General features: G+C 28.4%; 1 protein-coding gene across 4 annotated transcripts in view; it reads right to left on the bottom strand.

Annotated features, from left to right (window-relative positions):
- Window positions 1-27027, bottom strand: part of wge (winged eye) — an 81223-nt gene extending 54196 nt beyond the window's left edge. For 3 of the 4 annotated variants that reach the window (XM_070648470.1, XM_070648473.1, XM_070648474.1), the window contains exons 1-3: window positions 26772-27027; window positions 23591-24084; window positions 10995-11019 (exon numbers count right to left, since the gene is read on the bottom strand). The gene's annotated coding sequence lies outside the window, so the exon portion shown is untranslated. The remainder of the gene's footprint in view (window positions 1-10994; window positions 11020-23590; window positions 24085-26771) is intronic. The other variant, XM_070648471.1, reaches the window with a different exon arrangement.
- Window positions 27028-27482: the final 455 nt, after the last annotated feature.

The following is a 27482-nucleotide window of genomic DNA, read 5'->3' as shown; positions in this document are numbered from 1 at the left end:
TCAGCACTTTCAGAAATAAATACGTTAAAAATTGCAACACGTTTTCTGAACTTTATTGTTGAAACACTTATATAGACGCAAAAGTTTGAAATTTTCTCAATTTACTTTTTAAATTTTTATGAAGTTTAAGAAACTTTTGCATTAAATACAACATATACAATATAAGATAAATATTTTAGATGTTTATACCTTCAACTTAGATTAAGGTAAATAAATCAATGGAACAATATTTTGAATAGAGCGAAACAAGACGTATTTCAACCTCATTTTAATGAAATTTTAAGTTTCTTCTCATCTCAATATTATCATATTGCTTAAATCTTCGCATGATCTAATTCTTCTCGCTTTATTCAATTTCATTTTATGTGTAGAGCATAAAATCTATCACATAAAACTTTCCTAATTTCCCTTCACTTTACATTTTCTTCGTCATCTACTCGTTAATTAGCATGGCTGCATATCTAATCTTTTGAGGTATTAGCATAAGTTTCTCATGTTTGTTAAACATTTTCATGAACGAAACCATAAACTTCTAAATCAGATTTAATGGAATCTGAACCTTGTTTTTAGTTGATGTTGAATTTATTTTTGTGATAGTTAAATTGCCTGATGGCATTGACAAAACTGTATTATTTATTCATCCAAAGAAATTTGATGCAATTTAATTTAAAGTTGTGATTAAAATAATTTTTCAGGTTCATTACTAAGACATGTTTGTTGATTTTTGTTAAAGTATCTAGGAATGTAATAAATATTAAAGTTTTTTGAATTCAATTAAAATTGAAAAACTTCATACTCAAAAAAGTTTCAAAAATTTCATAAAGAGCTTAATTTGCCATGTTCTTAAGTAATTTGATTGTGTAAAGACTTTTAATTGAAAAGTTAGCTCATCAGCATCCTCTTTATGCGTGCTTCATTCAATTGAAAATGTTCAACTACTTTCATAAAATTAATTGCGAAGTTGTTCAAACCGCATCATCATTAAATATTTCTGCGAACGTATACGTTTAAAACTCCTATATGAATTAATGAGAAAATTGTAATACTATCTATAAAATAGATGTTAGTATCAAAGATAATTTTATGCGACGCAAACAAATTTTAGTCGAAGAAACGGAAAAATGTTTTGAAAAGACTCTAAGCTCTTCAAAAGAAATGTTAAAAGGGAGCATTAAAATAACGTTAATGACAATAAAACAATGTAGCGATTTAAGACATTTTTACATCTAATTAAACGATAATAATCGATATAATAATGTTTAAATGCTTTCACCCACACTATTCCTTAATATCACATTTTCCTTTCTGTTTTCATTTTATGATGAAATTTAAATTAAATGGAGATGAAGAAAAATAATGAAAATTCTCTAAATGTAAGATAATATCATTTTGGGATCAATTTAAAGTTGTCATGAATTTTTATTGAGTGGAGTTTGAGTTGAGTTTAAAATTTATTTTTAGAAATTCTTTCCAATTGTATTTATTTTAATAAGTTTTATATTAAGGACACTTCTCATTCCTAAAAAAAATTGTGGAAGTGGCTCGGTGGTGGAATAGTTTCATTTTCAGTGCTTAATGATTACATACCGATCTACTCGAACTCGGCATGGATAACTTTCAACCGTTTCCTTTTTCGAGTCATATGAATGAAATCGCGTTTCATAGTTATCCTTTGTAGCCTCTACAGAGAGTACTTTCATCAAAGGAGCGGTTCCCTGGATCCCACTATTTTCTCACCCATCCTTTTCCTTTCGCCACATCAACGATTAATTTTGAAAATATCATAATTATTTTGTATTCATATTTTTTCATCCACGGCAGCTCTCACACAGCTTTCTTGATATTCATTCATTAATGTTTATTTATTATTTTTATTTTTTGCCAATAAGCAACAGCAACCAAAGTAACAGCAGCAGATATAAATTTTAAATACAATCTTTTAATTAGAAGCAGTTAATCACAGCATCATGTAACAGTTTTTTTATGAGTTTTTATTTATTCCGGCAATTTTCCTTCTTTCTCTCCTTCTCATCATCATCAGCAGCAGCCACGGCATAGTCGTCGTTGTCGTCATGTAATAGCGAATTGCAGAGAGCAAAAAAAAATTATTATTATTGTTTAAATTTATTTTTTTCTCTGCCTCGCTCACTTGCTAACGCTATGTTATTTTTTGCGTAAATTGAGACGCTGCAGGCCATGCGATTCCAGTCTGTTGAGCATAATCATTAAGTCCAAAAAAATTAATGTAAGAGAATAATAATAATAATGAAAATAATGGGTGAATGATTTGAATGCCTTTTTTATTGTGATGGATGAAAAAAATTGGATGTGGTGCATTCTTTTTCAAATGCTACAAAGATGTTGTCGAGAATTCCAGCTGGATAGATAACTGAAATTTAATGCTATTGACATTAAGCCTTTTTTTTGGAAACAGAAGTTTGAAAATTAATTTTATGGTAATAATTTTTTTTATACATTTATCATGTCATGCTACTCTATAAATCCATTACATAAAAGCTTCCATTTTTTCCTATCATTAAATTAAAGTCTTTTAATGAAACAATTTTTCATACATAGTTACAATAAAAACGAAATTAAAGTGAAAAAAATCTCATAGGAAATTAATGCAGCATGCAATATTGCATGCATGACCATCAAATCAACAGCAGCAGCAACAGCATCATCCACAACAACAAAAAAATCTACAAAAGATTCATGAAAGAAAGAGTTTTGTGTCTTAAAAAAAGAATGAGAAATACATCACATTGATTACAATCATTTCCACCAGCAATTAATAATATAGAAGCAGTTGTGTATTAACTCAGTAGCTGTACTGTGATTGATGTGCTATGGATACTTATTTTCTCATCTGTTGAATTTTTTTGATTTGTGACTTAATTAAACTTGACATTTTAAAATGAAAGAGACTGAGATTTTGAATTAAAGTTCTTTAACTCTTTGCAAACTTTTTTGACAGCACCAAAAATTTTCCATCAACAAACTTATATCCATTGTCATTATTTTAATATTTTTAGCATAGAAGTTTTATGAAAATTTATTAAAATTATATTACATGATGAGGAAAATTATTATAATTCATTTAAAATGTAATTAAGCATGAAGATTAAGGATGCTGTTGCTCCGATGATGCTATGATATTTTCCCCTTCGCGTTTAACAAAAATCAGCAAAGAGTAAGACAGAAAAATTGCTTTAAAACGACATGAAAATAAATAGAAATTAATGAGACTGAATATGTGTTTAAATGCAGACTTTGAAGAAGGAATGGATGTTTTGCCCTTGTGAATATGTATTTTAGCTTGATACTTTGACTGACTTTATATATTTTAAAATTCCTAATTCTGAATGAAAATCAAATTTAAAACCTTTGACTAGTCAAACTATTGAGATCCAGAGTAATTGTGAACCAGAACTCTGCACTTTGTAGACCGCCAGTTTATGTGATCAGAGCCATTCCTTTACCGCATCTGATCCAAAAAAGGACAACCAGTTTCAAATGCGTCTATCTTAAATAGTCCTGTTGATATATATAACTTTCCATGAACAAAAAATATAAAAATATAATTTAAAGTTACAGCTATTTTAAATTCTTTGGCATTTTAATGTCACGAAAGTGGCAAAAACAATGACAAACATTCACGAATGAAAAACACGGAGAATTTTTTAAACTGCAGAGAAAAGGAGGCAAAAAAATCGTTTTTGTCGCTTTTTTTGTAAGCCTGTAATCTTTTCTATATTAATGTAATTTTGCCTTTTATATTGCTTTTTTTCGCAAATGATACAAAAGAGAATTATGTATGAAGAAGTAATGTTATGATATGTAACATTACTTTTTGCTGAATTTTAATATTTGGTCGTGTATAAAAATGATTACATTGAGAATCATCGCATTTTCATCAACCCAAAAAGTTCAATATTATGTATGCCTTACTTAGGATGGAAAGAAATCTAAATTAGTTCAATTTCCAGATGTCATGAATCTAATCAACTAAATTCTACGAATTTCCATAATAAATCAAATGAATGCATCGTCATCATCTTTTGTGATCAATTGATTCAATAAATAATTATAATCAAATCATAGAATGGAAAAAATTCACAATATCATTCATATATGATTGAAAACAAAAATTCGAGATACTTTACATCCCGAGTAAGTGCATTGCACTTAACACATCGACCATCATCACTACTACCATTTTATAACCATCATTATTATTTTTTCCAACATAAGTAAGTGGCATGAATATTGAAAGAAGAAGCAAAAAATGTAATTTCTATGAAAATTAGAGGAGGGATTTGCTTTTTGTTGTCCATGAGATTGTCGGAAAAATATACGCATAATGTTGCCTGCAATTAAATTCATATTCCAATGAGCATAGTCGAAGAAAAAGTTTTCGCTAGAGAAAAGAATTGTTAGAGGGAGTTGCGCTCATTAAACATTTTTTCCTCTACAATTTCTTTTTTTTTGCTGCTGTTGAATGTAATTTAATGGAATAGTAAATAATTCATTGTGCAATTACCAATCAACACAGAAATTCTCGAGTCGGAAATGGAAAAATCTTTCACAGAAAATTCTTAGTTATTATATTTTATTATTATTTATAGAGTTTGGCAAATAATTTTGCACCCTCGGCAATGTAAATGTTGAATAATCCCCTCACTCAAAAATAAACAGTACACACCTCATAATATAAAATGTATAAATAAACGAATTTTGAGATAGATTGGAAATTATTTTGCATACATACACAAGAGGATGTACTTTTTATATCAAAAGTTGAAACATCATCAACATCAATTCTTGAATAATTTTTTATCTATCGAATGATATTCTCTTGGTGTCAGGGGTTAGATTCGTGATATTCATCAATTTTAATGAATATTTTCATGGTGCCATTAATCCCCTTCTATGTGCACCTGTGTGATGTATGAGCATACAAAGTTTTCAAATACTCTCAATGCTATTTGGTACAATTTTCGTAACAGCCAAAAAAAAGTCGCGAAATTTTCCACAGGAAAGAACATTGAACGATGAATGTGCAGTAAATGGAGATGGAAAAATTGATATATGTGACTTTGCATGTGAAATTGTTTCAAATCAATATTTTAAATATTCAGCACTTTATCTTATTTCCCATAGAATGGAAATATTTTAGGGGAAAATGATTGGGTTATTCAACTTTAGAATACAGTAAAGCAAGTAACTTGTTATAAGACATTTTGTCAAATAATTTTCAGTGTCTAAACATTTTTAGCTGACGACCAACTAAAATCCCTACCTTGGTAATGATAACTTGTAAAGAAAACCTAAAATTTGTATGCTTAGCAAATGTTCCCTGAGTCACCTAACTTTTCGAAACTAGACATCACGTCAAGACAAAGTAGTGTTTCGCGGAACATGGTTTGAACAGCATGGTTATAGGGCTTTTCTTACAATTTAAATCAAAAAATTTTGGCAGCTAATAAAAAATAAGATTTCCTTTTAGAAACAAGCCTACATACAAATTTGTTCCTGCCAATCCACCTAATATCATACAATTACTTTAATGTAAGAGTCTTTTCACTAACTCCTGCATCCTCTTTCATGCTATATTTTCACATATCTATTTCCATACATTTTACTAAAAAAAAGATTTAGGGAGAAATGGAAATGAAGTTAAGAGCATTAAATTTTGAAGCACATGGAATAGGAAACAGCACTTCATCGAGCGAAACAATCGTTTCCCTAATGTTACAAAATATTTATTTCTATAAAAATTTATATGGAAATTTTTTGCTACTTTGCTGTACATATTATGCGTTGAATCATATTCATGTGAATTTTGATTCCGTTTTTGCATAATTATTTGGATTCAAAACTTACTAATAAAATATCGAAAAAGGACACAAAATATTTTAATCAGGATTTTAATTTTATGAACACAATTCATGGAAATGCTTGTGCATTCATTATCATTTAATATTTATTTCTGATTTAAATTTTAATTACTTTGCGCTGCATTTATTTCAATACCTCTGAATTTCAATTATAGAATTAGAGCTGGTCATTCTGATCAATTATATTATCATTATTTGCAATGGATACTTTTGAAATTGAGAATGATTTTGATGAAAGCTTTTTTTTTTGTATTTTCCATACTTTCAGCAGTTCTGAAAATTCCAAGGCATTTAAAGCATTTTTTTTTTTGTAAAAAAAAAGACTCAAGCTGGCAATTAAGGAAAAAGCAACAAAGAACAAATTTCTTCAAAATAACTGCAGACTGTGTGTTATTAAAGAGAATACACACATCCATTATACACTCAATATGTATACATCTCATTCCTTATAAGCATAAAAAGCAGCACCAACATGAGCATGTGAGAGAATACGGAAAAACTTTTAAGTGAAGTGCTCCCAAAAATATAAAAATTTTATGTTGTATCGTATTATACGCATCAAATGGATGTTGAAAAAAAGTTACGCACATAATGTATGGGATATAATGTGGATGGAGTGGAAATTTCTTCTAATTTTTTTCTTGCACTGTTGTGTTCAAATTTCGACAGCTTTAACTGCGAACAATTTCATTTTACGTACATTTATGTCTATTGTGTATATATGAGTAGATATGGATGTAGAATTTATTCAGAAGGGGGAAAAAGTTTTTCGTTTTTTTTCATATGTATGTGGATGGGGAAAGGATGAAAAACTGCATAAATCTCTACAACCACGAGACGAAGTATGTTTCTTCTGGCTTTTTTATTACGCATATATTGAAATTGGATTTCTCAAAGAAAAAGAAAAAGTTTTACTTCCTAATTTTGCAATATAAGAATTTTGTTATTGCATGGCAACCAATAAGAAGATTTTTCAAATCTATAAGCCTAAAAAAGGGAAGTTGCTCATTTTGATATGCATTAAATTTAATTCTATATCTTACAATTTAAAGATTTTTTCTGTCGATTCTTCACAAATACCCTTTTGGTATAATGACATCAAATTATAAATCTAAATATTCCCGTATTATTAAGTATGGCATCACGACATGTATCGTCCCAAAGAACGTAATATTCATCCATATAAAATCAATTTCCGTTTGCCATTATCTTCAGTCATTCAAAAGAAACAGCCAGATTAATGAACAATAATATATGCTGTCAAAATTTGCATTCCTTCGACGTGCTATGACGAATGCCATTCTAAAATGATTTTAGGGTTAATAGATTTGTTCTTATCCTTCATACTTTGATTATATTGGATATCGAATATGTAGTTATTGACCAAGAGGATCGATAGTTGTTGACATCTTTAATTGTCTGTGTTTTGGCTAAATAATGAAACTATCATAAATCTAAGGGTTTTTTGGATTTCCAACAAAACTATCTAATTTCTCTTTAATACACCTAAACTTTATACTCCATTATCTCAACTTTACCACACTTACAATCACGACACGAGCAAAATCCACATCAACATCATCAAATGTCATGAGTATGAGCGGAAAACAAATTTTTCCTCTTTTATTCTTAAAATTCATTCAATTTTCATCTCACTCTCACTTTTTTTTATTTCTCTAATTTTACAAATAGATTCAAGAACCAAGCTAGCAGCATAGCAACATCATAGATTGTACGTGGGAGAGTGAGAAAGAGAGAAAAATTTGAAAAATTTTCTACAAATAACTAAAATAAAAGTTTAACATAATATTGCCATAAATTTTTCGCGTATGTGTAGCTTCTACCCTTTTTTATTGCAATGAAAATTTCCTTAAGTGGAATCTCGTTTAGAATATGCCGCATCCCTTCATGCGTTCCAACAATGGGTCGTGGAGAGATTGATTGCCTTGTATTTTGCTTTGTGAATGAATAGAAGAGGAATGTTGTGAGAAAATTCAGCTCTAAAGGATTGAAAGGCTGACAACTGATTGTATATTACAGCAATTTAGGAAATTCTGGAAAGAGCCAAAATTATCAAAAAAAAGTCTTCGTTCACCCCCTTGAAATGCGCTTTATGAAAAAAGCAGGAACAAGTTCCTGCCCCTGAGTTAGTTTATTGTTGTTTGTTTTACTAATATTTTTGTAGTATTGTGGAAAGATGAGATATGAATTGGATGTTTAAAGCATTAAAGTTTCTCCCTTCGCCTACACAAATTCGATTCTTTTTTGCCTGCATTTAATAGAACAGTCTTCATCATCATCAACAGGAAAGAGATATTAAATCTATATGCAGGAGAGGAATAGAGAGAGCAAGCTGAGCGAGAAGAGTCAACAGCTCGAGGGGATGAAAAAAAAAACTTTTCTTTCGCTTTTTGCAAATTGTGAAGATTTTCTTCCCTCCTGGTTTTCATGCTGCCTTAAATTCCCTCTCATTCGCTCGCTCGCTTGCTCTTTCTCATACTCTCTATCCTTCTCACTTAATGATATATTAAGAATGTGTATATAAAGTTTTAGAGCTTCTCTCGATATTTCATAAAAAAATGTTAAAAATTCTTTTTCATTTGTGGCATCAACACAATGTGCTTCAGACAATTCCTTTCAAAAGTTTTCTTTTTGCGCACAATTTTGTGAATTTGAAAGACAAACTTTTGATGCTTTAATGGGAAATTTTTATCCTTATTGTTTCTTCTCGGATGTAATGAAAAATATCTGATGGAACAATAGAAGATGCTTCTACGAAGTAAGGGATATTAAGGCTCCATCTCAAACTTTACAATCCATTCTCAATTGTAACAAATTTTAATTACACACGAATGGAATCCCGAGATGCACAAATTTCATTTTTCATCGCAAAAATCAACTACAATTAGCTTTCAGGACTCTTTTGCGTTTTATCGAAAACATGGCAATGTACTGGTGACCTAGCAACTATGATGTACAGCTCGGAAATATTATCAACATTTATCCAATTTACCATTATAGAAAAATATTGTCATGCATGATAAAATCCTCCCTTGTCATTAATTAAGCCTCTTCTATTTCACTTTCATGTGTGTTATGTAATCACAGCTTTTAACTCACTCAATACATCCCTCGAATTTTTATTCATATTTATGAAATTATTAAATAAAATATTTATTCATCCGTGTACACCAACACATGCACAAATAAGTTGAAATAAATATTTTTCTTTATCCTTTTTTTGTGTGGAAGTAAACAACACGTTTAATTCTATTTTTTTTTCTTGAGTATGTCAAGTGCTAGAAACAATTCACTTGAAAGAAATACAAACGAAAAAAAAATGAAGTAAAATAAAAAGTTTTTACTGAAAAACAAAACAAGACAACCGAAAAATTAGAAATTGTATGCGGGGAAGAAGAAAAGGTAAATATTTGTGTGATAACATTGGATGCATGCATGAGTGTGCGAATGGCGAAAAACAAATGGAATTATCAACATTATCATTTAATTTGATTTACTCACAACAATACTTGAAAAATAGTAAGAAGTAACAATAGCAAGGCATAGAGTAAACGAGGCAGAATTTATAAACATGATAAAGGAGGAGAAACCGACATGAGTGATGAAAATCGTTTAATATTATAGACACATCAACAATCGCAGATGTAATTTCTAGTCAGAGGGGTGACATTCACGTTAGCATGTGTACTTTCTTCCTTTTTATATTTTCAAAATAAAATATATATAAATAAATGCTTGACGCAAGTAGTTTAGGAAATGAAATTAATGATAAAATACTGAATTGATTGTCAATAATGTAAACAATAAGTCGCGATGATAAAAAAATATATGGAACTAACGAAAAGTAAATAAATTACGGTTTACAATAGAAAAGGATTCTTACTAAAAATGGAATGGCTAGAAACTCAAAACATAAAAGAATTTGCAACATTGTCCTTACAACAACAAAAAATCATAAAACAAATCTCATCAAATTTAATTCTAGTGCGAGAACCGTGAATAAGTGAAAAACAGATTGTATGTATCATTTAGTTACATCATGCCATGCCATCATTATACGCTTTCTTCTATTGTTTTTGTCTGTTTTTATTTCATTGCTGATGTGATGCATGTTCTGTGCTCTTTACTATTATTATTTTTTGCTTGCATTTTATTCTCATGTTTTTGTTGATACACAGAACTGAAAGCAAATTGAGGAAAAATGAAAAATATTCGCGAACGGCATAAACAAAAATTCTGAAACTGCTTTAATGATGAAAGATAGAGAATTGAAACATAAACCCTTTCATGGGTTTTCAGCATTAAATAAACTTGAAAAAATTCCACAAAAACTTTACAAGCAAAAATTGTTTCTGGAACTCGAAACCTTTTATTTAAATAAGGTTGTAAAAATTGATTGAAAAATTTTCGTGTTTTTTGAAAATTGAACTTTAAAATATTTAATGCCATTTAGAACTCATCTCTACGTGAAATCCCATTATGATTTTAGAAGTATTTTAGTCATTTAAGATAGCCAGCCATACAGTCAATGTGTAGTGTCATATATCGCAAGGAATTTCAGTATAAATATTATCACGTTCTACTCGTTCCACTTTTCTGCTATTAAATCGTGTTTATCATAGAAAAGTAAAAAAAAAATAATCCAGAGACACAAGCTCCTAAATATCTGCTACTGCTTACTATTGTTAACTGCTCCCACTGTGCAATATTCAAGTAGACATCCATATAACTAACCGACAACTCTTTTAATTCTTCTTCTACTAACTCTCTTTTTGTTTCTCTCGGACTCGATTCGGAATCTTCAATATACAAATTTTATTTTGTGTAAACGGTATGTGTAGCACCGTACCGAGTAGAGCTGAATCGAATTTAAGTGAAAGTGAAATTTTCTGCTTCTTCTTCGTCTTATTTTTCATTCTCCGAAAAAGAATTTATAATATTATTCCAATACAGCGCCGTTAGATATAAACAATTTATATAAAAAGCTGTTTAATGCTTTAATGCGGAGCGCCAAGTGATATAAGCACAAATACATACAAATGTAGATTTTTAAAATGATTTTTTAATACTCACAATTCAATATACAATAAACAGCGATCTGTAAAGAGAAGCATAAAATTTTTTTCTTTAGTTATAAAGGCCATAAAAGTTTCATTATATTAATATTGTTATTTTATTTCATTCCCTTCCTCCTTCTTTCTCTCATGCTTTACACAAGAGTCTTTTCCAGAGCTTAAAATAGAATATTTTTGAATAAAAAAAATTTATGCTGTAGATGAACTTTATTTTTTCTGATTTTATCATTTTGCTTTTTTTGAGGAAGGAATTTACAAAAAGTTTTCATTTAACATTTAGAAATGCAATATTTTTGTCAGTGAAAAAAATTCCAATGGATAGCAACCGGAAAAATGCAAAATTAAAATAAAATGTAAAGTAGGATAGGCTACGATGTGCTTTTGATGTAGTTAGTCTTGACTTTTTATAGACTCAGAGATAATAGTTAAGATGAAGAGAATCAAGTAGTAATTTGTAATACATAAAAATAATACAGTTTTTGTGTTCTTAATATAATTTATAAAACGTGTAATACAAGCAGTGACTATTGCTGTTTATAAGAAATTACAAATTTTAATTCAATTTCTTTATTGATTTATTTCAAGCTACGTCATTAAGATTTAAATGTCATTACAGGGACAGAAACAAAAGTTTGTTGCACCGCTCTTGGTTGGAATCTGAAAGCTTCTTGACGCAGAACAGAAAAAAAAACGTGTGGACAGATAATTAGTACAGACAAGGTGACAGAGCCAACAAAACAGTCCGATGGAAAGACTTTTGTTGTAACCTAAGCTCCGCATTGGATCATGGTTACAGTACGCAAGTAATTACGTCATTAGGATTTTAAAAAAATATAATATTAAAATAAAATTGAAGAAGAATGTTTAAAATATTCACGACCTTCAACATCATCGTATATATTGTCCATAAATTCAAAATATATGGTTTTTTAACGAAATTTATCTGAATCTTCAAGAGAAACTCGATATTATTAATGTTAACTGCTATACGTTAGTGAAATTTGAAAAAAATATTTAAATAGCTCAAAACTAAGCAGGAAAAAATGTTGGAAGCTAAGTTGAAATAAATAAAGTTTCAATTTAAATGCTAAATTTTACAAAGTTTTATTTTAAAATTCACAAAATTCTTTATTGATTTGTGAATTTTTAATATATATTGTTCTCACAAGAAAAGATAAATTTGAGCTCTGAGTTTGTGTAAATATATTTTTTATGCCACTCGTGAAGTACTAAAAGTACATTAAAATGTTTTAAAAAAATTTAACAATATTCAGAAAATTTTAACAGCAAACAATACACAGCGCGAGTGAGAGTGAAAAATTCTGAGAATAATAAAAAGTACATAGAAAAGAGCTATAAAATGCGTAAATATATACAAAAAGCACTCATTGTTCATCTGGGCATATTTAATTTCATATTTTTCTCTATTTATTTTTTAAACAAGTGCTTTATTGCTAAAAACAATGTTGGAAGGGACCATAACATCATAGACAAATAAATTAATATTCTCAATGTTGTTTAATTCTGTTACACAGAGTGCAAGAGAGAACGATGAGTTATATTATTATAATATTGTTTGTTCCTTATTATATTTATTATTTAAATAAATTTATTTTATCATATACGTTTTTTCTTGCTATTTTGATGTTGAAAGAATGGGGTGGAGTGTCATGAAGATTTTGCAAGTTTCGGACATTTTTTTGAAAGGGTTAAAATTTGGTCAGGAAGTGCAAATAGTACTGTTGAATTCCAATTTTTAAATGCATGCATTTTGAATACCTAATGCCTAATACCGATCCAAATGTTCAAAATATCCTAAAATTCCAAATCTATTATAAGATACTTGAATTTTTTTATTACCATTTCCATGCCTTGTTCCATTCATAATACTCTATATGATTATGGCAAATTTTCATGCATTATTATACTTTTATAGCCAAAAAAAGAATTAAAAACAAAAGAGAACAACTTTTTTTAAAAGAACAAAAAAAGGCAGCACACAAAAACCAAAGTTGAAAGGGCGGCAAGTCGCAATCGTCTCTGATTAATATCATTCCTGAAAATTATATAAATACTCATAGAACGAGAATTATTATAGAAGCAAGGCATAAATGAACAATGACATATTATACACAAGAAAATTTTCTCTATTTCAATATTCAGCTCACTAACTTGCCCATTAATCACAAAATAGCGCAAAAAAATATTCTCCTCATTTTTTTGTTGCTTATTTTTGAGATGAAAGAGAAGAAAAAACTTTTTTTTTTTGTGTGTAATTTTGTGCTATTTGAAAGGAAAATAGAAGGCGGAGGAGGAAAAGTAATGATTATGACGACGATGAGTAGAGGGAGGAAGTAAATAGCATTTTTTTTAGATGTGTATTGGAACTAAAAACAATTGCAAATGTACCAGCAAGTAAAGTTGCAGACATCAGCAAAAGAAAAAAAATTTCCATGCGAATCACATAGTGACTTTTTTTTCTCTCACATTCACTATTCGCCCACTTGCGAGACACACACACACACGTATTGTATATTGTGCGAAAAAAAAGAATGGAATAAAATAACAGAAAGAGTGTGAGGTCGTCGATGGGGGCGCATGAAAGAGAGAAGTATAAAAAATTAGCACAAGTATTAAAACTTTCGTCATAAAATGTTTAGTTTATGTACGTTTTTATATTCACTAGCTCATACATATGACTGCCATTCTTTTTTATACAGACTATAGAAAATAGGAAATTCGCTATGGTTTGTAACAATGATGATGTCATGACAGATTCGAGATGGTCTTTTACTGTTTTAATGTTGTTGGGATCAGAGACGCATTGTCTGATGAGATGAGAAATTGGGTTACATATGGAAATATAATATACTGAACTGGAATCTACAGAGTTTCATATAGTTTTCAAACTAATTACTAAACAGCTTTAAGTACTAATTAAAACTTAAGTTCATTGCAAGTAAATATATTTTGTTGTCTCTTCATTTTGTCAATCATGAATCATGATATGATATCATTATAATTCCGAAAATTTAAAGCTATTTGCATTTAATTATTTTTTACAAATTAATTATGGTTGTCAATTTTTTCCAATCTTTCGTTATTTTAAAGACTTTGCAAATTATTCACTATTTTATTTTTCATTCATCGATATGCAGCTGATGGACATAATAAATACTTATTAATGATGATTGAACATTTTTTTGCCACCGCTTTCAGATACAAATTGTTCCATTAAATTCTTTTCAATTTTGCAATAAACAATAAGAGCAATAAGAGGAGGAGAATTTCATTTCCATTCATTTTTGGTGCATTATGCGAAAATATTTAATAACAAGAATGATGAATGCTTGCGATAAGCTTCATACATGAGTATGAAATGCCTGATTATTTCAACTGAATTTAGAACATTGAACGAATGACAAATGTGAAGTTGAAAACATTCACTAGAGAATTTTATTTTGAGTTGTGAAACAAGAAACGCCAATGGAATTTCCGGTTTCTAAGTTCAATTTATTATTCGCATACATGTGTTAAGAGCCTGTGATGAGATTAAGTAAACAAATTTATTTCAAGACCTTTCATTGAAAATTTCATTCTAGGAAATTTAGTCAAAATATGTCCCACATTTTAATGACTGAATATTCTTAAAATTTACTAAAATTCTTATTGCTTGCATGTAATACATTGTGAATAATAATCGACAAAAAGTATCATGAGTAATACTCATTTTAATGCACATGTCTTGACACGAAAATAATTTTAAAACGACCCAAATTACAACAAAATGGACATGAGAAACAAATCGAGAATTATTAAAGTTCAAGGTTACATCGACACACATTTAAACGGTAAGTTTTGGAAGTGGATTTATTACTTTACAGTCTTCTTCTTTACTTCTTTTAATTAACTAAAATCTTAGTCTATAAATCTATTCCAAAAAAAAAACTGTTTAAAAATTCGATGCATAATTTGAATTTACATTCAAAACGAATACACAAAAATAAATCTTGTGACGTCAACGACAACATCATCAATAACAGTGAAATAAAAATAAAAATGCTGAATATAATTAATTTTAATGAAGGAAGAGAAGAGAATTTTTAATCAAAATTTCAAGTGCACTTGAGAATGTTTTGAAAAAAATTGACAATGAGCATTTACATAGATGATCTATCTGTACTGTCATGATGAGCAATAAATGGGGTGTCTATCTGCTCAAGTTTTAAAGAACGAACTGAAAATCAAATTTGGACAGTAAACAATGAATGATTTTTATATGCAAAAGAAAAAGTTTAGTAGACATTAGTTGCTGAGTAAGCCACAATTGAGGTACAACCTTCGAAAGATCGAACATTAATGAATATGTAGGTCTTTTTGAGAACCTAGCAGGTAGTTACCCTACTTAAAGAGATATACATTTAACGAGAATCGTAAAGAGTATGAGACAGGTTATTATTAAACATGCTATGTAATACTCGTATATATATGGCGTATGAATCATAAAATGAGAAATAATAATATGTGTGTGATGAAAAATAAAAAGAAAAGTAGGAGGAGGAGGATCGTAATTTGTGCTAATTGAAGTTAAACTTTTGCACTCACATAAACTTTTGTTTTATTTTTCATTCTCCACACATAAAGTGGAAAAAATTGCATGAAGAAAAAAAGTGCCTAATGACGATTGTATGCAAATTTTTCTTCCATAATTCTTTCCACTTCTTATGGAAGTTGAATTTCATCATTCATGAAAATTTGAAATTTAAATTTTTTTCAGTTACAAGCTTGAAATATAATTTAAAATTTAAATTTTCCGTTACTTAAAATCCATTTCGAGTATCAAATTACACATTTTGTTTTTAATTTCTCGTGAGGCATCAGTAAAAAATGTCAATTTCGTATGAATTCATCAACATAGCATAACTTATTTTGATCATGTGAGATAAAAAAAAAACGCGCAGAGAAATATATTCGAGATTGGCATTTCTGGCTTTTTCGTGCAGAAAATTAATTTTGCTTCAGCATCGTTTTCACCGAAATGTTGAAATATGTAGCAGTAACAAACATTTTTTTAATTTTCATATTTTTTCTCGGAAATGTCCATGAAATCTAAAAACAAATTTTGCGCGAGGCTATCGACTGAGATGCATTTTAAAATAACATTTATTTATTTTTATGAGAACATAAAATATTTTGACTTTAGTGGCTGCATGTTTTCAATAATTCAGTATTTACCAACTTCCAGAAATTGGATTATTTAGACGTTGAATGAAATGATTGTAAAACAAATTTATAATCAGTACAGGGCACTTCTATCAACACTTGAATTATATTTTCTGATATTTCCTCACAATCAACAGAACAAAAAATTTTTTATAGAACTTTTTTTTTGTGTGATTTTTCTGTTTAAATTCAGCCGATCGCATGCCTGGTTTCTGCAATTTTTATTTCTCTTTTAGCAAACACGAGCAAATGGAGAAAAAAAGTTCACTTATTCAGCCGACGGCGACAGAAAACATAAAAAGGCACTCGAACGTATGAGCTGGAATAGTTTTTTGTATGCTGATGATGAAAAAAATAAAATATATCATTCGCATTCATGAAATTGTTCAAAGGCACATAAATTATAATTTTTTTCTGTGGACTTGCCGCAATCTATACAGAATTCAAGTTGAATGTGCATACAATTCTCTCACACACACACTCACGTATGTGATGTGAGTGAGTCACAGAGTATGAAATTTCAATTAATATTAATTGCAGAGATCCTGTCAACATTTTCCGGAGGGATCGTTTTGTTGCTTGAGGGCTGCATACAGAAAAATTTTATTCTTGTCAGAAGAAAAATCCCAAAAAAAATATATAAAAGCAAATTCTGTGAATGTATTTGAATGTTTAGTTTTACCCTTTCTAACTCCTACAATATTTTTCTTTCTCATCATGAATTTACAGTTTTGGAGTATTTAGGGAAAGTTTATATATTTAGGATTATATTAAAAATTCATATTTTGCATTTAAGTTTAGAATTTTTCAACAGTTTTGAGATCTTTCAAGAAACTTCTGATCCAGGCGGATGCAGAAACTAGATTTTAAAATGTACTAACTTCAAATTGAGCTGCTGCACTAGAGTAACCAAGTTATAGCTTTTCTACGTAATTTGTGTTTCAAATATTAGGAAAAGTTCATTGAACCCAACAAAGTTATTTTATTTCTCATAAAATGATTGTCACTAAAGTTCGTACCCGAATGTTCACGTAATAAGGTAACAAGTTCTAATGATGATAAAGGCATCTGTCTTTTTCTTTTGCATTACAAATCTTTGTCAATATTATTCTTTTTAAAATCCTTTAAGTATTCTCAGAACTCGAAAGAAATTTACAATTTGAAGAAGGTCAGCTATTGAAGCATCTAAAAGGTATTTTAAGTAGAAAAAAGTTTTTGTTAAAATATTCATGCACACATTTTACTTCCCTCTTGTTTTTGTTTCTTCTAAAAGAATTTTCAAGACTGGACTAGAGAATTAAAGGAAGCAAATCCTAATGCTATGGAAAGAGATTTTCTGAATTTACGTAATTGATGTTACAAATTGTAAATGCAATTTAAATCCCAAATGTCCAGAACAGAGAAGTGAAATTGAGTTTTAAAGCAAAACTTTACGATACTCAGCTCAATTCCCTATAAATAGCTAATTTGTGAGCTTCAGCTCTAAACTGAGATTATTGTTTGCTGAAAAATATATTAACAGCTATGAGGAGAGAGAAGCGATGAACTTTCTAGTTATTTTATAAAAATATCATGAAAGTTCTGAGGATTGCAAGGTAAGCTTTGCTCTATAAGTAGATGAATGCACTCAATTGTAAATTATCTCTATTCTCTCAGGATTGAACTAAATAGCATTCTAAAGGACTGAATGAATGCAAACATGAAGGTTGCAGAAGTGCTGTTTATTTTACTTATATTAAATTCTCTAGAAATGAGATTAATGAGCTAACGAGAACTCAATTAAAATTATAATGATGGATTGTAAGTTTCTTCATATTTATGGAAGACATATGAATTTTTAAAAAAGGAATTGAAAATCACAATTTACTTAAATTTGAATTTTATTCTGTGATTACCTCTGCTCTATAGATTACTTCATTAGATTAGTGCAAATTAAATTGTAATGAACATGTATAAGCATATATATAAACTCTGGTAAGCCAGACATAAAATTCAGCTAGTTTAAACTTACATAATATTTTCATTAATGTTAATAAACTTTCATCCTCTCTCTCTTCCTCTCATTACTACTCGTTTGTAAGTCGTTTGTACTCTGTTACAATGCAATATTATTACAATAATCATAATAGAACATAAAAAGACTTTCCTCACCGCTATTTGCAGATTTTCTCATTTTATTTCTCTTTTTTGCTTCTAAATCCCCTTCAAATACCCTTTCTGAGATCATCGACTTTGACTCTTTTTGTACGTTGAATATCTTTTTAATGTTTATCAATATTTTTGATAAAATGGTTGAACATTTTGTATATCTGACTGAATTACTAGCTTTTTACGTAATAACGGAATTTTTTTTTGTTTTGTAACGTTTTTATAAGGTAGCCTTTGTGACAATTTGACCCTAATAGGCTAACAGACCACTTTTAGGTACCGTAGTGGAATTTTTTTGCTCCATGAAAAGCCATGAACCGTATGCCGAGGCTTACCTTCAGGCTTACCACCAGGCTTACCACCACGAAACATTAAAGGTTACCCAGCACTGGTTTATTAGGTAAAACAAGACAAAATTCTATTGTAGGTTTGAAGTCAAGTCAAAAGAACTTTTAGCGCACTAAATATTTCTACCCACAACCTTTAATAAAACTTTCTACAAACTTCTCTTATCTTAATCTTTAAAAAATATTTATAATAAAATTCTTCCATTATAAAAAGTGCACGTAAGGTTTTTTATGGCAATTTTTTTAATATCATACATACAATGAAATTTTTCTTTGAACGATAAAAATTACTAAAGTTTAGGATATAAAAATTCATTTTAAATAGAAAAAGGGTTGAGAGCGGACAAACATTTTTGAAAGTATATGAAATAAATTCGAAGAAAAACTTTTGCTCTTCAATTTCATTTTATTTTCATACTCAGTGCTTGTTATTTTTTGTATACTGAGATGCGAGGCTGAAGTAACAAGGAGTGTACGATAAAATAAAATTATTCTTACTTATGTATGAGATCTTTAAGTGTTTTTAGTAATTGTAACAACACTACCTTGAGAGATGGCCAGAAGAACTTGTAGACTTTGAGTGTCTGAGATCATTATTACTCAAGTGATATGTTAGCAATATCAAGTGGTGTGTCAATAACAAATATAAAGTCCTTCAAGATAACGGAAATCGATTGATTTTGGCGTTTAGATGTGAATTTCTATATTTGTGTCAAGTTTAAATTTGTTTCACATTCACGGATTGTTTAAAAGGGAAATAAATTCATCCGTCCCTATAATATTTAAGCTTACATCTGGAATGTAACCTACACACATCTTTAAATCTTTGATTATTTTTAGTATCATAAAAATCCAGAACATGGCAGTGAAACTTTTAAAAGTTTTAAATTTATTTCAGAGCTCTGAAATTTTAATTGCATTTTTTTATTTTCCCGCATCAAGACCCTCAAAATGAAATGGAAAGTGAGATGATACAGAATCTTCTTGAAACCTTAAAACAAATAAATTTTTTGACTTCAACTTGACTTTCATGTCAATGACATTTTTATGCGCAAGGCCTTATATTGCTTGAATTTTAATATCTACCTTCATAATATCCGTTTTACTTTCTCAATTTTGTTGATAAAAAAAAGTCTATCTTTATGCCTTTGCCATTACATTACATACAAAATGACTTGGATAAGGAGTTTTTGAAGTTTTTTTATGGCATCAAGGAAAGGACGAGAATTTCGTCAACCTACACACATCTTTAAATCTTTGATTATTTTTAGTATCATAAAAATCCAGAACATGGCAGTGAAACTTTTAAAAGTTTTAAATTTATTTCAGAGCTCTGAAATTTTAATTGCATTTTTTTATTTTCCCTGTGTGTGTTCAGCATTTGATAGAAAACAAGATTGTTCATAACACGCTAGAAATTGATCAAAATGAAATGGAAAGTGAGATGATACATGAGTACGGTTATCTTCGTCATCATTCAGAATCATCCCTACTTTAATTTCATAGAATGTGAAAAAAAATCTACAATTTATGTTGTGGATGATATAAAATTTAATTTCCTACATTCTTTTATATTTCATACGCTCTTTCTCCTTCTCTTTCAATATTCCGTCGGTTATTTGAAGTTTATTCAGTACTACTCACTGTATGCAGTTGGAGAGGATTTTTTTCGAATATTTTGTGCTTATAAAATTGAAGTTGAATATCAAAACATTACACAGAGAAAAAGAAAGCAAAGAGTAGGAGAAAAAGAGAATTTTAAAATCTCACGTTGCTGCTGTTGCTGTTATTTGTGGACTTTATCTTCAAGGTAAGAATACATTTGCATTGGTTAGGATCTAGGGCATGCTAACATGAAAAGTTTTTTATTGACTTGTTTTGAAATTTCAAACCTATTTCAAGTTGCTCTTGGACTTAAGCTTATGAATTTATAGGTCATCAAGCACGAATATTTCTAAAATTCATTTCTCGAACCATGAAAATCGATATTTCAATTCTAATTCAAGTGCACTTCCCTTGTTAATTTTTATGCCTGATGATGAGACCCTCATGCTAATGTATTTGAAATGATATAGCAGAACAACGAGAGGAATGAAAGGATTCGTAAGTATTCTTTATTATAACATTCATTAAGTTTTATTTTTTGGAAATTGGATATTTAGTCGACATTACACTGTCGCTCGCTCGTTCGCCGTGTGTTTGCATGAATTAAACTCCTCCTCGATTTCTCATGCTCAAACTTTTTTCTCTGTTCGTTTTTCTTTCTCTTTGTTATTTTAGCATTTTTTTTTTCTTTTTTTCTTTTGTTGCAAAATCTCCACATTTTTTTACATCTATACATGTTGCTATGAGCAACCCCAAAGCTGCAATTAAGGCACATAAGATAAAAAAATGTGTACATATACATATATTTTTGACATGAAATGGAAATGGAAGTTGGTGTGAAACAACAAGTTTCCTTTTAATTGTGTAGATATGAGCGGATTTTCTACTGCAATTTCCTCATACATTGCCTGATACTGCGATGAACATTAAGCATCAAGTTCTTTGCTTGTTATTAATTGTCGTTTATTATTTTCACTTCAATAAATGTTTGCTGTTAATTGCATTTATTGTTTAAATGTGTTGTTAAAAGGATTGATTGATTATAATGGAAATGTCATCAGTGACTTGTTACAATGTTTCTTTCCCTAAAGTGTATGTAGTTTATGCTGTATACATACATTCAATCTCATAGCAACTCAACCATCAAAAATTAATCTCAATCCACCCTCGCATGGCCAAAATTTTGAATCATATCAGAATCATTTCTTTTGTTCAGCCTTGTTCCTGTTGTCATCAACATTATTACAGATATTTTTTGCTATACGAAACTTTTTCCTTGAAATTTTTTTCTTCAATTTTTTCTACTTCCAATATTTTTTTTTTCTTCTCTGTATAAAGACTTTCATCCCTCAATGGAATTGTTGCCAATATTTCATTAGGTAGACACAACTCATGTGTGTATACAACTTTTCATATTTAACATCATCCAATTTATATGTTACATATTTGATTGAATTGTGGAAATAGAAAAACCAGTCGTATCATCAAAACAATCGACGACAAAAGAAGGCAGGAGGAAATTTATTTTCAATATTATTTTTAGCAGAATCTTCAATGAGAATAATGTAATATTTCATATATCTTGACTAGATTTGTGTACATCAAATTCTTGTAAAGTGTATTTTTTCAAAAAATTATTATCAATTATTATCAAGATATGCGCAGTAAACATTCAGGCATCAATTTCATTTTCAACTTATTTCCTCTTCAAGTGATTTTCTAAATGATAATAATGATGGAAAAATTGTTAATGGCTGTTTCTGAGGTGGAGGAAGAATGTAGCAAACTTAAAGAGATTGGTATCTTTACAGGGGGAAACAGCAACGTAATAATGATGTTGCAAAAAATTAGAAACATTCTTATGCTTTTAGAAAATTGAAAACAAATGAGAACAAGAAGGACTAAAGATAGTGGGCAGTTGGAATAAGAAGGAACAAAATGTTTTACTAAAATTAGATAAAAATTGGATTACAGCAATGACATTCATAATTTTAATAAGATTATGACTAATCTATATAAATTTATATGCTGAAGTAAATGAAATAAAGGGGTTAGTGAGAAATTTTCTAAATAATAATTCCGAACCCTTCAGTTTAAAGAACATTGAAGCATCAGTTGGAAACAAATCATCAGAATCCAATTATGCATTTTGATTTTTATTAGATTTTTACTAAATCAAAAATAAGAAATAAATTTTAGGCATTAAAGTCGTAAAATGTAAAAGTTGAACTTTATTCGAATTACTGTAAAATGAAAGGATTGAAGTACGAAGCCTTCAGCTGACAAAAACTCATGTTTTTCAATCAATTTTGACCTTAAATAAAAACCCATCACGTCAATATCCTTCGTCATCTTTCTCTCATTTAATATTATTATAAAATACATCCAAAGAATTATATAATTTCGTCGTGTATATGTGGCAGTAATAACATTATGACATGATATGGGGATCCAAGGAAGATACTCAAATCAACAGAATAAAATAAAAAGTAGTAAATCATTACAGTATCCAAACTTGTATATAAACAAGCAGACACGAACTGTGACACTAAATTGTATGTCTCATGCGATTTCTTTAGGAAGGCAAGGGACGACAAGGACGCGTCATATGTGAGTAATATAGATATATAGATATAATTTTTAGATTGAATGCTGTTTCATAATGTTACATATCAAGTTAATAAAATTTAAGAGAAACAGGGCATATAAAGACTGAAACGATTCGAGAGCAACAGAAGGATGTGAGTGTAGGAAATAAAATGAATGGAATATGAGATTCATTTTTCCAGCAAATTGAATTCTTAATGTGACGCTCTTTAACTGAAATGATGTCGATAATGGCCTGTTAAGGGAGTGAATTTTCGGTACGAAAAATTGTTCCTACATGTTCTGTTATATATTTTAGATATGGTTGTGTGAGAAACTGAATGATTGTGAATATATAAGACACAAACATGGATTTGATTTATAATTTTAGTATTATCTGGAAGTTCTTTAATAACAGAAAATTGAATTGTCATTCAAAAATTTTCATTTTCCTGAAAATTTCACAGATCAAGCTTTAAAGACTGTTTTATATTTTTTGCAATGTGGTGCAAAATCACGACCGTGAGGTGGAAACCTACGAAAGAATTGGTAAGCAGCAAAAACCGGCAATTACCAACTCTGAATTGTATGGAGACGACAAATAAATTTCACAGCAGTGGAGCGAGTTTAATGTAATTAAGTAAAATATTTCATTAATCTATGAATACACAACAGTAACACATACCGTATATTATTCCTACAAGTGTAATAATTCCACTCAAAATGAACCTTTATTAATCCTTTTTGGATAAATAGCTGTTGTTGAATTTACTGATTTTTTTTTTTAATTTTATGTATTTTTATTAATTCTTGTTTAAACTTTTTTGTCGATGTCGTCGGTGTCCGTGATTGAATACACAAAAAGGTCTCTGCCTATTTTTTTCCAATTAATTCATTTTTTATTCATCTCACTTCACAAAGAAAATTTTCCGCTTTTCACTTTTGATTCTTTTCTTTTCTTTCTTCTTTTTTCTTCTCTTTCATTCGCACAAATACACAGAAATGGCACGATAAATGGATAAAGAATGAAAAAAGCTCGATTATTAATTTTTTCACGTATAAAAATTGACTTTCCTTCTTTTTATTCTTCTTGATTTCTTTTATGCCACTTTTTTAATTCACTTGAATTTTTTTTTCTCTCAAAGATATTATTGTTGCTGTTGCTGCTTCTTTTGAAATCTGTGAAATAAAAAATGAGAAACAGAAATGTTAGAGATTTTGAGTTTGAGATTTGAGAAATGAATAATTTTATATAAGAAACTTCTTTCTGAATTTTAATTGATGAATTGAAATTAAGCGCCAAAATGTGTTCAATTATATTGTCTGAGGTTTTGCTTTAGCAAATTTTCATTCATTAATTATTTAAAAATTAATTATGAGAATTTCAATGCACATATAATCCATGACAGTTATTGTTTAGGTGTATCAGGACACTTAATGATTACAACTTTATTGATTGTTCTTTAATTAAATAAAGAGTTCCTAAAAGTCACAATTTTAAACTTGATTAAAAAATTTGAAAAAAATTAGAAATAAAGTAACAAAGAATAAACAAAAAAGTTTTGATAATTAAATTCGAGAATTAAGAATTTAATGACCTACAGACTGGAAAATTATTTTTTCATTTTAATTCAGTTCATTTCAATTTTAAATCTCAATACAATAATATTGAAAGAATTTAAATTACAATAAAAATTTGTTCAATTGAGATTTAATTTTTTATGTTGTATAATCTTTCTTGGCGGTGAAATTCTTCATCTAAATAAATATTTTCTTGGTTTTTGAATTAGAATAACAAATGAAATAATCATCTTTTTTAATTTTGTATATTTTTTCCGACTTGCATCAATTTTATTTGAGTTTTCTAATCTGAAAAGTTTGTCTATAAAGACATTCATTCCATTTCTCTTGAACAAATATCAATTTTCTTCCCGTATTTTCTATTGAATCCACAACATCAGTAATAATAGTAGCAAATAAAGACAATAATGATAATTATCATCATCAACATCACAATTTGTAAATGATTTGAGCTTATTTGCTCTTTCCTTGATTTTGTTTTATAAATGCACCAAATAGAAATTATCGTTAAATTAATCGAACCATAAGGAGTATTTAATTCGCAAAACGAAATCAATATTGAGATTTTTCAAGTTTCATTTCATTCACACATCATATAATGAGAATGTGGAGAGAAAATAATAAGAATTCTGACAAGTAAGGGGAGTTGAAAGAGGAATTAAAAAGATTTTTATGAGGCAAGTTGAATTTTATTGAGGATAATCGCTATATATGAAACTCATCATTTAGTTCTTCTAAGAAGTTTGTGGAAAGGAAACGAATTCAAACGAATTCATTTAAATTTTCATCATAATTTCTCAAAATAGATTAAGAAAATTATTTTTTTTTAATAAAGTGGTAGGAAGTTAAAGCTTCGCGGACTGTTATTACGAGACATAAAAATCTTCGATAGAATGTCATAAAAATGTATATTAATAAGAAATCTTAATGAATAAGCTTCTATGCGACTCAAATAGAAATTTCATCTGCAAATATATGGTATATTTGCGATATTTTGAACTGTGACAGCTGAATTTAAGGAACAAATTTGGAGTTTTTATGCAATAAATTGTTTAAAATATATTTTTTGATAAAAATTTATGCTTAGTGACCTCCTTTTTTTAGTCATTATCATTATTATAGATGTAATTTATGGCGCTTATCACTATTTCGTTGCGAAAATGTGTTTAAATCTTTATGGCAACTTTTATGGCATGCAATTGAAAAAACTTCATCATAAATATTTCGTGAAGAAATATTTGGAGCAAAATTTTAATTCCGGAATAAAATGAAAAATTGATTTTGTAAAATATATTAAGGTGTGCCAATCTCTTACTACCTTTTTGAATAAAATATTCATTAGAAACTATCCACAAATTTTTTAAATTTATCCATTTTTGAGATTATTTTTAAATTGCGAAGAAATTTTAATAAATATTGCATAAAAATTGATCCACAAAAGCACAAACTTTAGTCTTTCATGTGACAAAACATTTTCTTTGTCATTCTCAAAGCCAAAAAAATGTTTGAAAGAATTCGAATGGAAAGGAAATGCACATGAGAAGTAAAAAAATGATTGTATAGTACTATTATTGTGCTGTTATTGTTAATTTTATTCTATTATGCTCATTGTTAAATTACTACTGTTGCTTGTTGTTGGAAGTGAATAAAAACCAATTGTTGCAATTAACATACAATTTAATTAAGCACAAGTGAGAGAAAGAAATTTCAAAAAAATTCATTTTCTTCTTTTTGTCTTTTGCCGAGTTTGAAAATTTTATTTTTCTTCATCTTTTCAACTCTTTTCTCGCTTTATTTTAATTCTCCTCTATTAGTAGAGTTGCCACTGCTTTTGATTTTGTTTGCTACTGGTTGATTTTTGTTTAGTTTACATTTTTACTCAAGTTTCTATTTTTTTATTTTGCAGTTTTTAGATTTTGAATTTAAATCAATTTCAATTTTGTTAATTTATTTGAACTTTAAATTATATGATTTATTTTGTAAAATAAAATTGAAAATAGAGTTTAGTTTAAATTTGAGCACTTTACTGCAGAACAAAAAAATGTGTAACTTTAAGTACATGAGTGTTTTTTGCTCAATTTGGATTTTATTTTAAACACAAAATATTGAATTTAAATGGCACTTTAATTTCAAAAATTACTTTATTTTTTAATTCAATCAAGTTGGAAATTGAATTTTTTAATTCCAATAAGACATTCTTATTAGATTTCCATCCACAAATGTAACTAGTAAAACTTCTATTGAATTCTACAAAAAAGAATTTTTTAAAAGTTATTGCGACTTACTTGAAAAACTTTTTTAATTTTTGAGCAGTTTCACTAATTGCTTTGACTGTCGTCGTTAAAATAATTTGTTGATTTTAATCCTTTTTTATCACAAAATTTTATTCCACATAAATTGCGAGATTATCATAAAAATTCACTTTTTGATAAAATATTTTTCACAATTTTTTCTTTAATTTCTTTTTTTGGTTTTTTGAGAATTCTCAATTTTCACAATTTATAGTATTTTTCACTTTAAATAGGTTTATTCACTGTTAAGATTTTTGTTGCTTGAATTTATTTTCAATAATTCACTGATAAAACACTTTTTTACTTTTTAAGATAAAATTTCAAATTTCTATTTTTTTTATTTTTTAAGATATTTTTTTTATTAAGTTTTTCGATCCGAAACGTGTAAAATTTTGTATCAAAATGCAAAAACGTTATCAAATAAGTATCCAAGACGTTGGTTTTTGGGTTTTTAGAAATTTTTTTCCTGATTTTTTACAGATTTTATTATTTTTTATAGTGTATTAATTTTTATTTCAATATTTTTTGTAATCACAACTTTCTTTCACTTTTTCTGACGAAAATTTATTGATTTTGTTATTCTAAAAACTTTTATTTATCTTTTAAAAACTCTATTTCGTTATTTTTTCACAATTTTATACTTTTTAAGTACGAAAAATCCATTAAAAGTAGACGTTTCTTTTGTTATTTCATTTCTTTTCACAG

Source organism: Chironomus tepperi, unplaced genomic scaffold (assembly GCF_022539635.2).
Source record: "Chironomus tepperi strain 1889 unplaced genomic scaffold, CSIRO-AGI_Ctep_v1 contig_398, whole genome shotgun sequence".
Classification (NCBI taxonomy): domain Eukaryota; kingdom Metazoa; phylum Arthropoda; class Insecta; order Diptera; family Chironomidae; genus Chironomus; species Chironomus tepperi.
Note: the sequence above shows the minus strand (reverse complement) of the source record. Positions and strands in the feature narration are given on the sequence as shown.